The 14,892-nt window shown below is 44.0% G+C and overlaps 1 protein-coding gene across 4 annotated transcripts in view; it reads right to left on the reverse strand.

Moving 5' to 3' along the window:
- The window catches only part of AKIP1 (A-kinase interacting protein 1), a 202,340-nt gene that overhangs the window by 96,064 nt on the left and 91,384 nt on the right, over nt 1-14,892 (reverse strand). The window contains exon 1 of one of the 4 annotated variants that reach the window (XM_078683755.1): nt 6,439-6,504. The exons of the other annotated variants lie outside the window; for them this stretch is intronic. The gene's annotated coding sequence lies outside the window, so the exon portion shown is untranslated. Of the gene's footprint in view, nt 1-6,438; nt 6,505-14,892 lie in introns of those variants that run through there. 4 annotated transcript variants of the gene reach the window in all.

The following is a 14,892-nucleotide window of genomic DNA, read 5'->3' on the forward strand; positions in this document are numbered from 1 at the left end:
CAGACAATAGTATCACCAGAACTAGGATCAGTAACATCGCTTAACTTAAAACGTCTAAAATGGACAAGCAATTCCCTTCCCAAAAATCTCCTTAAGGGCAAAGGCAGTGATCACAACCCCTGGCACACAGGAAGGTGTATTGATAGAGGTTTGGACCACATTCCTAACAACCCTACTGAATTTTCGCTTATCCACCATCTCAGCCCTACTGGACGTGACCAGGATAAGCATCTGAGGAAAAATGCAATAAATCTATGAACTGAACTAATAAGAATAAGCAAACAGACAAGGGGAATCACAGTGGCTGAAGATACTTGGGATCAAATAAAAAAGCTGAAGAGGCAATATAAAAAACGAATCTGGGAATACAAAAAAAGCAAAACAGATAACGTATGGTCAAAGATCTTATTCAATGTTAAAAGATCAAACACAAGAGCTTTTTGGGAAATAGTGAATGGCCTCACAAGATCAAAACCGGCACTAAATAACACCTGTGTAACTGAGCTATCCGGGATAACATACATAACTTCAACCTTCTTCATCACATCAGTTAAAAGGTTGAAGATGTGGAAAAATCTAACCACCCATTCGCTAAAGTCTGTAATTCATTGATTTACCCACTATCAATAAACCTGACTATACCGGCTAGACTAGTTGAAGCAGAAAGACAAAAACTCCATTTAGATCCACCACAAACAAAGGTTAGAAAACCTAAAGTTCCAGGAAGTACTCTAAATGCCATGATGCAATCGGCCCGCATTTACCTCAATACACAATAGATCATACAGCTAAGGTGATTCAGGCAGGCAGACGCGATGGGGCACCAGGCCCAAATGAGATCCCACAAGCAATCTACAAACAGGCACTAACTTTTGGGTTGTCCCGTTGTCTTGTCTCTTTCACGAGTTGGGTAGCTCAAAGAGCCTGCCAGAGAATTGGAGAGGATCAATAATTAATCCGCATATAATGGAGGGGATCGAACCGACCCAGCCAACTATCGAATGATCGCCTTACTTGACACAGAAGCTAAATACTATGCATCTTTGTTTCTAACAAAATCTGCTAGACTGGTCAGAGAGCAACAAAAAAATCCCTCTTAACCAGTTGGGATTCCGCTAAGTTGAGGGCACCGCTACAAACCTTCTTGCCCTAGGCTTAACGGCAGATAAGAGTCTGCTGCAATAAAATAGCTTATACCTATGCTTTAAAGACTTTAAAGCAGCATTTGACTGAGTAAACAGAAGTTTACTGTGGCATAAACTAGTGCAATTGGGACTCCCGGAAACAACATTAAGAGCCATACAGCTACTATACACGAATACCTGGATCCAAGTCAAATTTGCTGATGGCAACAAGCTCACTAGGAAGATCTATACAATGCCGGTTTAAAACAAGTGTGTTTTGGCCCTAAACCTGATCTTTTCATGGCCAATCTCTCCCAAAAGCTAGATGAGGTGAATTCACACCCACCACGCCTAGGCATTCTGCCCATCACTCGTCTATCTTATGCAACTGATATAGTGCTACAAAGCCAAACACAAATAGGCCAACAAAGGGCAATCAATGAACTGGCGCAATGTGTTAAAGAAAATCTGATGGAATTCAATACTTCAAAAACAAAAGCCAAGATGGTAAGTCTTCGTGCTCTGAAACATCTACCATTCCAAATCAGCAATATAGACATGGAAGTGGTTGGCACGTACAAGTATCTGGAAGTGCTCATGGATAACCGATTCACTTTTCGAAACCATAATGAGACCCAAAAGATAGAAGCAATGGCATAGCCAATAGGTCTCGCCTTTAAAACCTTATAAGTATTTTGCCATGTAGCAAGCACATATAAGTAATATGAATACTATATATACATTAACAATGATGGAGCAGAGATTGGAACACGAGCAGGAAACATAAACAAACATGTGTACTGAGAAACCCACTGCTGCATTTGTGCTTGGAGCGGGGACTCTTAACATGAAGTGTCACACTTCAAATCCCTACTCCATGTGTCACATCCACCCGAGCAGCATAGACTGTAGTCTTTTAAAATTGCCATTAATTGATTGATGGGCGCACCAATGCTAAAGCTGGCCTTGGACAAGTGCAACGCTTTCAGCCAGTCAGGGCTTTTTAGCCAGCAGCAGAATGTATTCTGGGACGTGTAGTTTAATTTTTCATCTACGTAGGTGCTCAAAAAAACTTGTTTACATAGCGCTGTTGTCTAAAAGGATGAAGGTGTCACAAATGACAAGCCTCCAGTTGGCAACTATGTAAGAGACTTCAAAGAAGAACGAGTTTTGCTGAGGTATCCAGATCACCCTACTCGTAGGTGGAACTGCACGTTCCTGGTGTCCAAGTCATCCAGTTTGCAGTTGAGTGAAGCTGTGTTAAAATAGCTCCCCTCAGTGTACAAATGCACGGAGAACATAGAAAGCATCTGCCCCTCTCTTCCAATACCAACTGCATGCTGCGAGGCGGCCACGTGAGCGTGTGAACCAATATGTGGCAGAATGGGGGATGGGCAGCCCCCTTCTCTTCCGGCAGTCACTTTAATTGAACCAATACACTGCAAATTAAATTAAATTTAACTCACATTCAATCAAGGTTCATTTAACAAATGTGTCACGCTTTGGACTGCAGCCTCAGCATCAGGCAGGAATTAAACCCACAAAAAGGAGCGTCTCTGACACCTTCCTCAGTCTTTCAGACTCGGTCCACCTTTTAAGATGCAAGGTTGGTGTTTTAAATGCATTTGTATTTTATTGAACAATATGCAGTTATTTGTCGAATTCACTTTGTAGAGTTGTGTTTCTGAGAAGCTATATCAAGAGATCCCGGGTGTATAGCGGAGAGGAAACAGGCGCCTAAAAGACTCTGTCATCGGGGTCTCTGCCACTTCTGTCCCCGGAGGTTGGATCCATGATGCCTAGGCAGCCAGGACGTCCGGCACTTTAGAATTAAACTCGCTGTGTTATCCAATTTCACCCTGTCAGAGTGATTTAAATGGAGGAAGACTCAGGAAACATTCAGCAAGCACCAAACACAGAACTAAAGCGTCTCCGCGCTTCCCCCGTAAGACTTTCATCTTGAGAAACCCGGAGTACGAAAAGCAGAGCGGGAGAGAAGGGCTCTCTGGCGAGTGTGTTCCATGTACTCGCTACACCCTTCACAAAACATTGCGCAGAGAAGCCCCGAAGGTGCTCTAGCCTCCTTCTGTGGAAGGCCTTCCCTGTAAAGGTAGTAGGGAATTTCGGGGGTTGGTTCACCCCGGGAGACCTAAGGAGGCTCAGGGCATTTTTTAAATGTGTACAATCCCGAAATGTACAGCTAGTTTCTGTACACGCCTGGGTGAGCACATAGCCCATAGGGTCCAAACATATGCAATGTAATTACGTGAATACTGCAGTTTTTTGCATGTAGAACGAGTGGCTTGTATAATATTGAATAATTTAGGACATTGGTAGGGGAGCATTTTTTATTTTTGATATATTATGATATATGGTGTATTAAAAGACGTCAGTGAAAAGCATAAGCGTGAGATGCAGTATTACTTGTATTATTATTGGTAGAAGTGCAGGTGGGATTACCCTACATTTTAAAATGTTTACAATGTATTTATAGAGGAATCCAAAAATAGAAAGTGCAGAAACTACTTTCCAAAAATGTATCGTCACTGGTTGGCAGTTACATTGATTGTACCCAGGGCACAAGTCCTAAACAAGCCCGGGAGTGGTGCGCGTGCGCACTTGCTAAAAGGAATTTCATGTTAAATGCAAAAGTAATATAGGAGATTTACCAAACCAGTAACCTGATCCACAGCAGATGGTGCCAATGCTCGCTCCTGACAGCTGAAGGCCGTGGGGTGAACATTTACAGAGAAGGTGGGACCTGCACCCGCATTTGGCCAATTGCGTGCTGAAAGCCACACGCAAAGGCCAAAAGAAAGTGAGGGAAATAAAAATCAACACACGCACAAGTTTAGTGGAATTCTGGAGAAATCTGCTGTGATTGCAAGAGGACCTCTGCTTAGAGCAGCGCATGCGCGCTGCGCTAGGCGAGACCTAAAAAGGAAACAGGCTAATATTCGCCTTCTTCTCAATGGCAAGGAACATGAAAGGGCCATCGTTCACCCCGCTGTTAGCAGTTATTAAAGCTAAACTCCTGCCCAAGTGAAATCCAGCATGCGAAAGATGCAGCTGCTGTAGATGCCTTAAAAACAAACGCTTACAAGCTAGTATTCTCTCCAACCCGTACTTCCTCCCAAGCCCAGCTGCAGCAGCAGCACGTGCAAAGTTGATACATAACAATAAAACATGGTACAAAATTGAAAGCGGCCATAAAGCATTCACTAGTGCAGGACAAATCCAGTTTGAGTAAGCGATCCACACATGGATGGTCCTGCAATCATATACCAAACTACAACCGTCAATGTATTTACGTCACACGTACGCCCGCATTTAAAAACAAAGTTTTTAGCACTACGTCTTGGCTCAATTCCATCAATTGCTGATCAACCAAGCTGCCAATATAAAGCATGCAGTGACTGTGGAGCACTGAAGCAGGATCTAATTCATTTTATTTGCGTGTGCCCTAACCTAAAATCATATCGCCTTTGGTTAATGAAAAAACATTTTAATATAAGTGGCATTCACACCTGTGGAGCAGCAATATTAATATGCCTTGATCCAAATGATCCACAGCTCAATTGTAACTTAGTGAAATTTTGAACCCTCTATGAAAAAAGAGTTACGTTCGGCCCAAGGGGAGTTTGGAGGGCACATACTTTACAATGGTCCTCTTACAGTCCTGATTCATTTTTATGGTTTCAAATTAACATGCTAAAAAGTCCAATAAACTGAGACTGTACTTCACAAAACAGACTATATTGGCCTGATTTTTATTGCATTTTGTTACGCTTAAATGAGCTGTGTAACCTATGCACTGTGAATCAATTGATGTTTTAAAAAATATATATATATATATATATATTTTTTACAATGGTTTTAAAACGAGTGTACCCATCTATAGCACATTGTTATAGTTTTAACTAACTAAAACAATAAAGAATTTTTGAATTTGAATCCTCTTCCTAACCCAAGTCTGTGACGAGTAATGAGCAAGCTGCCTGCTGTGTCTTTCGTTTGGCTTCAGGGGTGATTAGATACTTTGGTCACATTTGGCCTTATAATCTTAGAGGTACAATCAGGGCTCAAGTCGGGGTACCACGCGGGTGGACGGCGTCCCCCCTGCCAAACAGCTCGACTTACCCCTTTGGCCTCTCTGGGACGAGGAGCTCAGAGCTCACAGCACGCTGCTCACGCGCGGACTCCTCAGATGCAATCGCATCTAAAGGGGTGAGCGAGGGGAGGCAATAAGCCCGATGGTGCAAGCCACATTTCGTGGCGTCATTTCCTGTCGTGACGTCACTTCCGGTGACAGCGATCCCCCACTTCTTTTTTTAGGACTTGTGCCCTGGGTACAAAACCTGATTCTGCAGGTATTATGTTGCTGTATCACTCTTCCTTCACTGCTGGAGAATTGGGGTTACACATATGGGAAGAAATAGTTCACGGCAGAGGAATCAGCCTTTCCAATTTGTCACTGTGCACCATAATGTGCATGTTCAATTAGGCTTTTTGTGATACCGGCTTAATATATGTCTTTTTACAGATCTTGGGCTTCTATTTTTTACTGTAGCAAACTTTGATCATTAACGTGTGCAATCATCCTACTAAGAGGTTCTATTGTTGTAGATTAATATTTCACAACTCTCTTAATGTCGTAATACATTTTGCATATGTAGTATTTTTATTCTTAGGAATGCCTGTTCCATCTGAATTAGCTAGTGCTAACAGTCTGCCGCAGTCACGTATATAGGTAGATTTTAAATCGTCATCTGATAAAGTAACAAAAACTATTTATTTAACATAAACAAATGTATTTTTGGTGTAGGACAACTTCAGAACTATGGTCACGCACAGTCTAAAGTTTAAACGAAAGATGCACACCTACTCAGAAATGAAAGCCGGCTCCTTAACGCCTACAAGAGATTAATGTGGGACACAATCTTTATGCAGAAGAGGGACTGACAGCAATTTATTCACCAGTCACGTCTGATAAAACTATGATTCGGTACAAGCATGTACACGATGGAATGAATGTGTATTTAAATCCAAATCTGTGACTGGTTCACACAAAACGCTCGGGGAAAAACCTACAGTTGGGAGTTTCCATACATGCAAAAAGACCCGATTCAGGCAGGAGACTCCATGCGTTTGAAGTAAAAAAAATAATTAATTTTGACTGTCTCCCGCTGAAATTGCCTCTGAGGAAGTATATTCTCCGGATTATTTTTATCTCCCACTTTCGTCTTCTAAAATGTCGGCATGTATGGCGTTTCAGCAACTTGTGGGCACATCTCATAACACTCCCAGCACTGACCTGCCCGGCACCAATTACAGGATTCAGATCCCGCACCAGGAACTTCCAGAGCAGAGGAGCAATGATGACGTCAGGTCACGTGCAAGAACGTCACAACTGAGACTGACATTTGCGCTGTCAATCAGGCAAAAGCTCCGCCCTCTGTAAATCCTGTAGCCAATAATCTGCTGGAAGACTACCTATCAGATTGGTTTTGTCGTGGGTCTGGACTCTGGAACCGGAAGCATTTCTTTGTTTATTTTATTAGATTTATGTACAGCGTATGGAAGTATTAGTTTACGGCTACCAGCAGATAGTGTTTTTCACAAGTCCGTGAGTGTAGTTCTTTAAGTCCAGATTTGGCTTGTTTACTAAGTGTATGTGTTATGGACGCTTGGTTAGCGGGGTTTTCAGTTTAAAAACGGCACAATGATTAAAGCTGAAAGACCTGAGTGGCATGGAACAGCGGCCGGGTGTTTAAAGAAATGGATGGGAACAGTAAAGGAAAGCAGCGCAGGGCTAGGAGGCTGCAAAGAGGAGTCGAGCAGGCCTGGATGTGGAAGGACTGGGCCGCGTTGGGGGACGGGGAGGAAAGTAGTGAATGATTTTAATAAGGTTACCAAATACGTTTTTCACATTTAAGTAATATCAAATAACAATAACATGCACCTAAATTCTATAATAAATGCAAGGTAAACTAATCAGAGATGCACTTTTTTATGTTGTAAAACCTCTAGTGCTTAATGTGATCACTGTAGATATATGTGTGTGTAACCAGTCACGGAATTGAGTTCTTTTTTTTTTTCTTTTTTTTCAAAAGTTTTTATTGAATTGAATATGAAAGTTTCGCATATACATTGTATACATTGTATTTCTTGGGCTTCACATGTGTGTTGCTCGGTGGTGGCAAGCAAGAGAGAGAGAAGAAAGGAAGAAAGCGAGAGAGGGGGGGGGGGGGTTATCGTTTCAGATATTAGTCTAGGGCTGCCCACATGTCCTCTTTGGCTGTGTGGTTCGCCGCCTTGTGTTTGGCGGTGATGTTGTCTGCTGCCCGGAGGAATGTCACCCAGTTGAACCAGCGCTTGAAAGTGGCTTTGCTGGAGTTCTTCCAGTACCCCAGAATGTTTTTAACAGCTGCCGCTAGGAGCATGTCTACCAGATCTCGTATTTCTTTGGATTGGAGTTGTGGCTCTAGGAAGCGGTGATTATCCCTGCAAGCCCTCTTTGTATCTGGCAGCCCGTAATCGAGTCTATTAGGTTGTATACCTTGCTCCAGAACGCTTTGACTTTGGGGCATTCGTATAACATGTGGGCCTGGTCTCCCCTTGCTTTGTGGCAGTTCCAGCACTCACTGTTGTCGGTAGCCCCTACTCTCTCTAGTTTCGCCGGTGTCCAGTGTAGTCTGTGTAGTATCCAGAATTTTGTTTGTGCTAGCTGTGGTGTGATCTTGTTTTTGGACGCTGATGTCCATAGTCTGGCCTTCTCTTCCTCACTCAGTGGTCTGCGGATGGTTTCTTCCCAGAACGCTATCGTTTTGTCATTAAGGGTGGTGGTGCGTGGTGTGATTATTTTGTAGATCTGCGCTGTCTGGTGACCTGTCGCGTTAAGGTTCTGTGCGTATTGTAAGATGGTTGGTTTGTGTTTGGAAAGGTTTGCCTTGGTGATGGCTGTTTTGATTCTTAGGAACTCGTAGAATTCCTTATCTGGTAGGCCCGTTGTGTGTTGGATCATCTTGTAGGTGAGTGGGTTGCTTCCTGCCTCTAGTTGTGCCGGTGTGGTTATGCCTCTGCTTAGCCATTCTTTGCTGCCTAGCGTTTTCCCTTTGTATGTGATTTTGGAGTTGTACCATAATGATTCCCATTTGGTGCCTCTGATGCCTACTTCTAGCTCTTTATCTAGTCTCAGTAGGGCTATTTTTGTGTTCCGTATTATTGAGTTTTTGGCTTCTGGGTGTTTGTTTGCCGTGAGGGCCATTATTGGGTCAGCCCCTCCTAAAATGCTTCTTTCTAGCTCGAGCCATACTGGCACATAATCTGGTGTTGGCGCTAACCAGTGTAGCCCTTGTTTGGCAAGGCATGCCGACTGGAAGACCTTATAGTTTGTGAGGTTCAGTCCCCCTTGTTCTTTTTTCAGCCTGAGTTTTGCTAGACTTATTCTAGGTTTTTTGCCCCCCCATAGGAACAAGTTAATGGCTTTGTCGATTTGTTTGTGGAAGTCTGTTGTTAGTGATAGCGGTAGCATGGACAGCAAGTAGTTGAGCATTGGGGTGATCATCATCTTAACTGTCTCAACTCTCCCCCACCAGCTGACAAATTTGGGTCCCCATGTGTCTAGCTTCGTTTTGATCTTTTTCAGCATTGCTTCCTCGTTGTGCTCTAGTGTTGATCTAAGGTCTTTCCCGAAGAGGAGTCCCAGATATTTTAGGGGCTTTGTTTGCCCCTCCTTTCTTGTTGATTGCTGGTGAGCAAGCTATTTCGCTTATCCAGTTTGCCTTAAGTTTGTTAGCGTCTTCTGAGGTTACTCTAGTCTTTTGGAGCACGTACACGTCTGCTTTGAGCCTGTTCAGGTAGTCTAGTGTTTTCCGTCGCTTGACGGGGTGGTTGAGGCCTTTGACGTTCAGTGACACAATCTTGATGTCAGATGTGATCTGTGCAAGGCCTTGGGTGTTGTGAGTAGTCATGGTGCCCTTATGGAATCACTGCTCTCAGGGTTGTGACTTTTGTGTGCTCTCTGCCTACGGTGTTGCCTCTCCATCCACCTCCCGTCTACGGGCCCCCCCCCCGGGGTTTGTGCTGGGGTAGGGAAGTGTGTGTCAATAGGTGACGGGGAAGTAAGAAAAAAGAAAAAAGTACATAGCCCCACCAATCAAGGATTGTCCGCGCTGCCCCCTCTACCTCCCACCTTTCCCCCTCCCCCCTCCCCCCTGTCAAAGTACTGTAAACGTGCGACAGCAGCGGTTCACCGCCCTCCGCCCCCCCGGATGATTAGATCTTCCCCCCCGCATCCTTCATTGTCAAGCGCTGATAAAGGATATCTTGTAGTCACTGTACCCAGTCTGGCTCAAAGTTCAAAGTTCTGGGTGTCGTTGTTAGTCTTGGTTAGGTCTCGTGCCCATTCCTGGGCTGACTCTACTTTGTCTTAGCTTAGTTCTGTCTCCCTTTATCTTGAGGTAGGTATGTTTATTTTGATTGAGGTAGCAATGTTCGATTTGGTAAATGTCTTATCAGCCTGGTTCCTTGACAGTGACCCTAGGCACGTCCTGCTGTGCCATTGTCGCCTGTCTCCGAGCCGTCTGAGGACGCTCTCCTTTTTGCCGTTCCCGGACTTCTTTGTTCCATCTCCTCTTGGTCTGGTTCTCGTAGGTAATTGCGTAGCTCTGCCGGGTCGTCAAAGGTTCGTGTGCCCTTCCTATCTGTTATCCTCATTCTTGCTGGGCCTACGAAGCCACAGGTTATCCTGGCTCTCTTCATTGCCTCCCTTAGTGCTAGGAACGCCTTCCTCGTCTCTACTGTGCTCTTAGAGAAGTCCTGTGTGATGACAATCTTTTTGCCCTTCCAGTTGAGGGGTTGGCCTTTACGTGCGAGGGCAAAAATGGCTTCAGTGTGGTTGGCTCTCAGCGGTTTGCAGATAATTGTTCTCGGGCCCTTCATGTGTGGCTGTCTTATGGCTGGCACTCTGTACGCTCTATCAATTTCGAATGTTCTTTCGAAGTTTAGTCCGGTCAGCTTGGGTATTAAAACTTCGAGTAGTGCCGCGCATGAGCCTGCTTCTTCCTCTTCTCCTTCCGGTATGCCCAGGAGTCTGATGTTCCCTTTCCTGTTTTTGTCTTCTTGTTCTGCTAGCGTTCTTTGTAGGTCGCTGGATATCTTTGAAATGTACCGAACGTCTTTTTCCATGGTCACCGATTTGTCCTCCATATCGCTGATTCTTCTCTCAGTTTCGCCTACTCTGCCTGCTATTTTACTTTGGTCGGCACGTATTGCTGTGAGCTCTAGTTGCACATTGTCCATGGAGATCTTTGTGGCCTTTGCCAAGTCGTTGGCTTCTGTTATTTTCTTTAGGAGCAGGTCCATCGCTGTCTCCGTGCTCTGTAGTGTTTTCAACTTGATAGGTGACTCTTGATTCGTTTTGATTTTTTTTGATTTCGTTGGTAGTCATCCCGCCCAACCCTTTAACCCTTAGATGTGCGTGCGGCCGCCCCTTCTTGTGCTGATCTGCTTGTTGTGTCTTCTGTTTGGGGCTGGGTTTGGCGTGGGTCTCGGCTTCCTCTGTTTTTGCTGTGTTTCCAAACGAGAACCTACTGGGCCACTTTATTGTCCTTGTTCTAGTTCGCCCTTCCGCCAGGGCTGCCGCCGCGTAGTTGCTATCGCCCCCTTCGCTTCAATATATCTTGGCGGCCGCCCTGAATTCGCTTCGCTCGCCCAAGGTATCAGTGGGTGCCAGTTTTAAGCGGTTGTTGCTTCTGCTACACCCTCCTTCGTTTCTTTCTCCGCTCTTGTCTGTGTGGTACCTCCACCCCCCAGATGGCCGCCGTAGATGGTCTGTGCCTGTGGGCTAAGGATCCGCGACTGCTGTGTGCTGTGTGCGCTTCCCTTGGCTGTTCTTGTAGGGTTCCGCCCCTGCACTCTGCCCGGTACTCCTCGGGGATGCTCCAAGCGCTCTGCACCAGTGCGTACTGCACCCGTACGTGCTATACTTGCGCTCGTGCTTCCATCCTTGGTTCCCCGCCTCACATAAGATGGCCGCCGCTTCAAGGAAGGCTCTTTTAGGTGTTTGTGGGTTTCTGTGCTGGATAGTTACTTGGTACTGTGCCTGCGCCTGTTTCCTTGGTTGGTGAAGTTGGGAATAGTGACTTGTGAGTTGTTAGTGGTATGAGCTTCCCGCGTATGACAGAAAGCACTGTGAATATGTACAGCATTAAACACAGCATAAGATAGGCTACTACAAAGAGCACAAAAAGATTTAGGTTCAAGATAAAAGTGCGTCCAAAATATAGATCTGGGTAATGTGCAGTCTGATCCTAGTGCACATTTCTTTTTATAACTGTTAATTAAAAGCACATGCTCCAGAGCTCGTCAGACCGCCTTACAATAGCTCTCAAAAAGAATTCTCTTCAAGTGACTTTTATCAATTCAAGGCATACCGGCTCACAAGCAGCCTTTACATTTGCATATTAACCAAATGGGCACATTTGCATTTCTTCCAGGCAGCAGACACCCTGGAAAGAAGGCTTATTTCTTGTTTAGTTGCCCCTCTCTCCGTTTCACAGCACAGATAACTCTCATCTACCACTTAAACTGAGGCATCTCAAATGTCGGAGTTAGTAGGGTAAATGTTTTTGTCAAATTGAAAAAGTATGGGTATGTCAGAGCCCGCCACTTCGACATCTTGATTTGTAAAAGAAAAGCCCAGGAATGTTGCGTTCCTGATGACATTGCATCACTTGGTGGTATTCTTAGATTTATCACAGCTGGTTTTTAAGGGGAGTAATCCAAGATTTAAAGGTGCAGCCTTGTCTGTTAATGTAGTGAAAGCAGCATAAGGTCCAAAGGGATGCCAGTAGCACGGAGTAAAGGAGAAAGCAAAACCCTTACCTCCCTCACCTCCGGTGAGGGTGGTAAGGGTGGACCAACACATGATAAACCCAGAGGGCTCCATACTCTACCATGTCTACCGACACCTATGCATGGAGCCCATTGGGACTCTACTCACAGATAATATCACCAAAATTCACCGATATGCAGATGATACACAACTCTACTTGAAAGTCTCTTCCGCTCCAGACAAGACCTCAAACTGCATGCACCGTACCTAGACCTGGATGCCCATCGCCTACCTGAAGCTCCACTCAAGTAAGACCGAATTCCCATCAATAAATAGTACAAACCAGAATCAGTGACATGAACTTTGATTGCATCAAACCCCACCTTCATCGACTGCCAAGCCACTTGGCTTTACCCTGAAAACCAACCTCACACTCAAGGAACACATTGCCTTAAATAAAGATGGCCTGGTCAGGGCCCTCTCTTCTAAAGAAAGTGAAACCATTTCATACACTCGCAACTTCAGAACTGTTGTTGTAGCCCTTGTACTATTGCATTTGGATGGTGGTACCACCCTGCTTCATGGCATAACAAATGGCACATTATATGCCCCTGTCCCAAGGGCTTCCTACACACCACAGCATGTCTCACCAGGGCCAGGTGACATGTGATCACGTCACCACCAGTCTGAAGGAACTCCATTGACTCCTTTTGCAGGGCTGCACAATCTTCAATATCAGCTACATCATTTACAGAGCCATCACAACCTGCATCCCCTTTTATTTTACAGACAAGCTTACCATCTCTGGTGGCTATCGGCTCTCGCACAGTCAGGATACCATCAAACTGGAGAATTGTAAAAAAAAAAAAATAGTAGGCATTTTCCATCTGTGCACCCAAGATCTGGAACAATACCCCCATATCCAGCAGCACCTCCTCAGTGCTGCTCCAATTTAGGAAAGCGTTGGAATGCACGTCTTTAAAGAATACCACATCACAATGCAGTAACAGTACTTTTCTGCTCCCAGAACTCAGCTACCTCTCCTATAGTTGACTGTCTGCTTGCCCTTTACCTTACACTACCTTTTTGCTAAGTTAGCACTATACACATGCCATATACATACTTACCTGCCTACCTCCTGGTTATTTGAACAAAGGTTATGAGAGACAGAGGGAGAATGGACAGATGGGTGTCTCTTGTGTTGGTCTGAGTCATGTGTACTTCAAGGATGCTCAACAGAGATGGCAAAATCATTAAGTATGAACTCTCAATTGAGGGTGGAGGAGGGTTGCAAAAGGTGCCATGCTGTGGCGTAAGTACATGGTGGGTAGCATGGTGGCTAGTACTGAAATCAGACCTTAGCATAGAAGATACTGGTGGATGTAGACTAGTTAAGCAGGGCCCATCATGGGCAAGAATCTACTCCATAATTGCAAAGTTTGCTTTTGTGGACAGTCCACCTTAAGGTACACTTGCATGACATGTACACATCTTAGCTGTGATGTCTTACTATAAATGGGGCAAAGAGGTTCAAAAATTGCCTTCTGTCTTTCTACAATGAAGCGTGATGGCTAAGCTGGTCATGGCTAAAGTGACAGATGCCAAACAACGGCTCATAATAAATGTAACACATTATAGTTTGTCTCTGGCTCCTTTTTTGAGTATTCGTCAAAAATGAAGCCACACTTTATACAATTTTAGTTTTGATTACTTTGTGGATAAGTATTGTCTAAACATCCTTTTCAGATTCTTCTGGACCTTGCAGCCAAGTTAATATGTGAATACCGTTTTCTTTTTGGCCTAATCTTTCCAAGTACTTTAAATGTAAAAACATCTTCGTAAGTAACACTGAACAGTCATATTTTCCAGGTAGAAAAGGTGAATCTTAACTACCAATTTTTTAACTCTTGTCTTCTAACATGAAATGGTAGTACTAATATGCATTCAAAGGTTTAGGATTGAGTTAATGATTTGGAAGGCGAAAGCATAGAATGGCCACTCTTTTACCAAAATTAGGTGTACTTGCCCAGTTGGACTTTTCAAATGGCATAATGGGACAGCTTGATAGTATTCTTTTTTTTCCTTTGGTTTTATTCTATTCTGAAAACTGGGCCCTAAACGACATCAGAATGCTTTATAAGTCAGAGGGAAACATAATGAGATAGGAGAGAAAAGTGAGACATTGGATTTTGCCCTATTCTTCTTCACACTGTTGGGCACATATGGCTGCAGATTTGGAAGGAAAATCTCATGGTAAATAGGAAACTATTACTGATCTATTCATAAATATCCTGTATCGAACTTAAACAGTGAAGCAATACACCCTCAAAACATCCTGTGTAACCACTCTCTGTCATAGACTTAGTAGTTTGTGTTTCCGGAAAACTAAACACAGTGATTTATGAGTAATCAATTAAATGCTGAATCTACTCTTCCTAATGGCAAGATATCTGCCTCTTATAAATGCATGTACAGCTTCTGGAATAATCAGCTCTTCTCTGATTACACCTTTATGAGTGTAAACTAATTAGGCATTCATTAATACCTTGTAATCCTTCTATTGCTACATATGTGACTTTTATACTGTTGCTGTGTGTTGAGGATAGGCCTGCCATCATTCCAGTCCTCATTTTTTTTATATATTTAATGTTTTATAGAGCGCACACGTAGGGTATCAGCGCTTTACAGAGATAAGCTATTTACAAAGAGTAGGAACAAGCGAGCATGAGTACACTTGAGGGAGATAATACAAACGTCAGTAGGAGCAGAGGAAGGCTGCACAACACCAGCCCTTGCCCATTAAAGTGTATGTATGTATGTATGTATGTATTTTAATGCTTGTTAAGCGCGACTGTCACCCAGAGGGTATCCTGGCGCTGAGATCAATTCAGCCATCTGGTGTACGCTTAGACTGCTCTTGGAAAGAGATAT

This window comes from Lissotriton helveticus, chromosome 3_1 (assembly GCF_964261635.1).
Source record: "Lissotriton helveticus chromosome 3_1, aLisHel1.1, whole genome shotgun sequence".
NCBI classification, from domain to species: domain Eukaryota; kingdom Metazoa; phylum Chordata; class Amphibia; order Caudata; family Salamandridae; genus Lissotriton; species Lissotriton helveticus.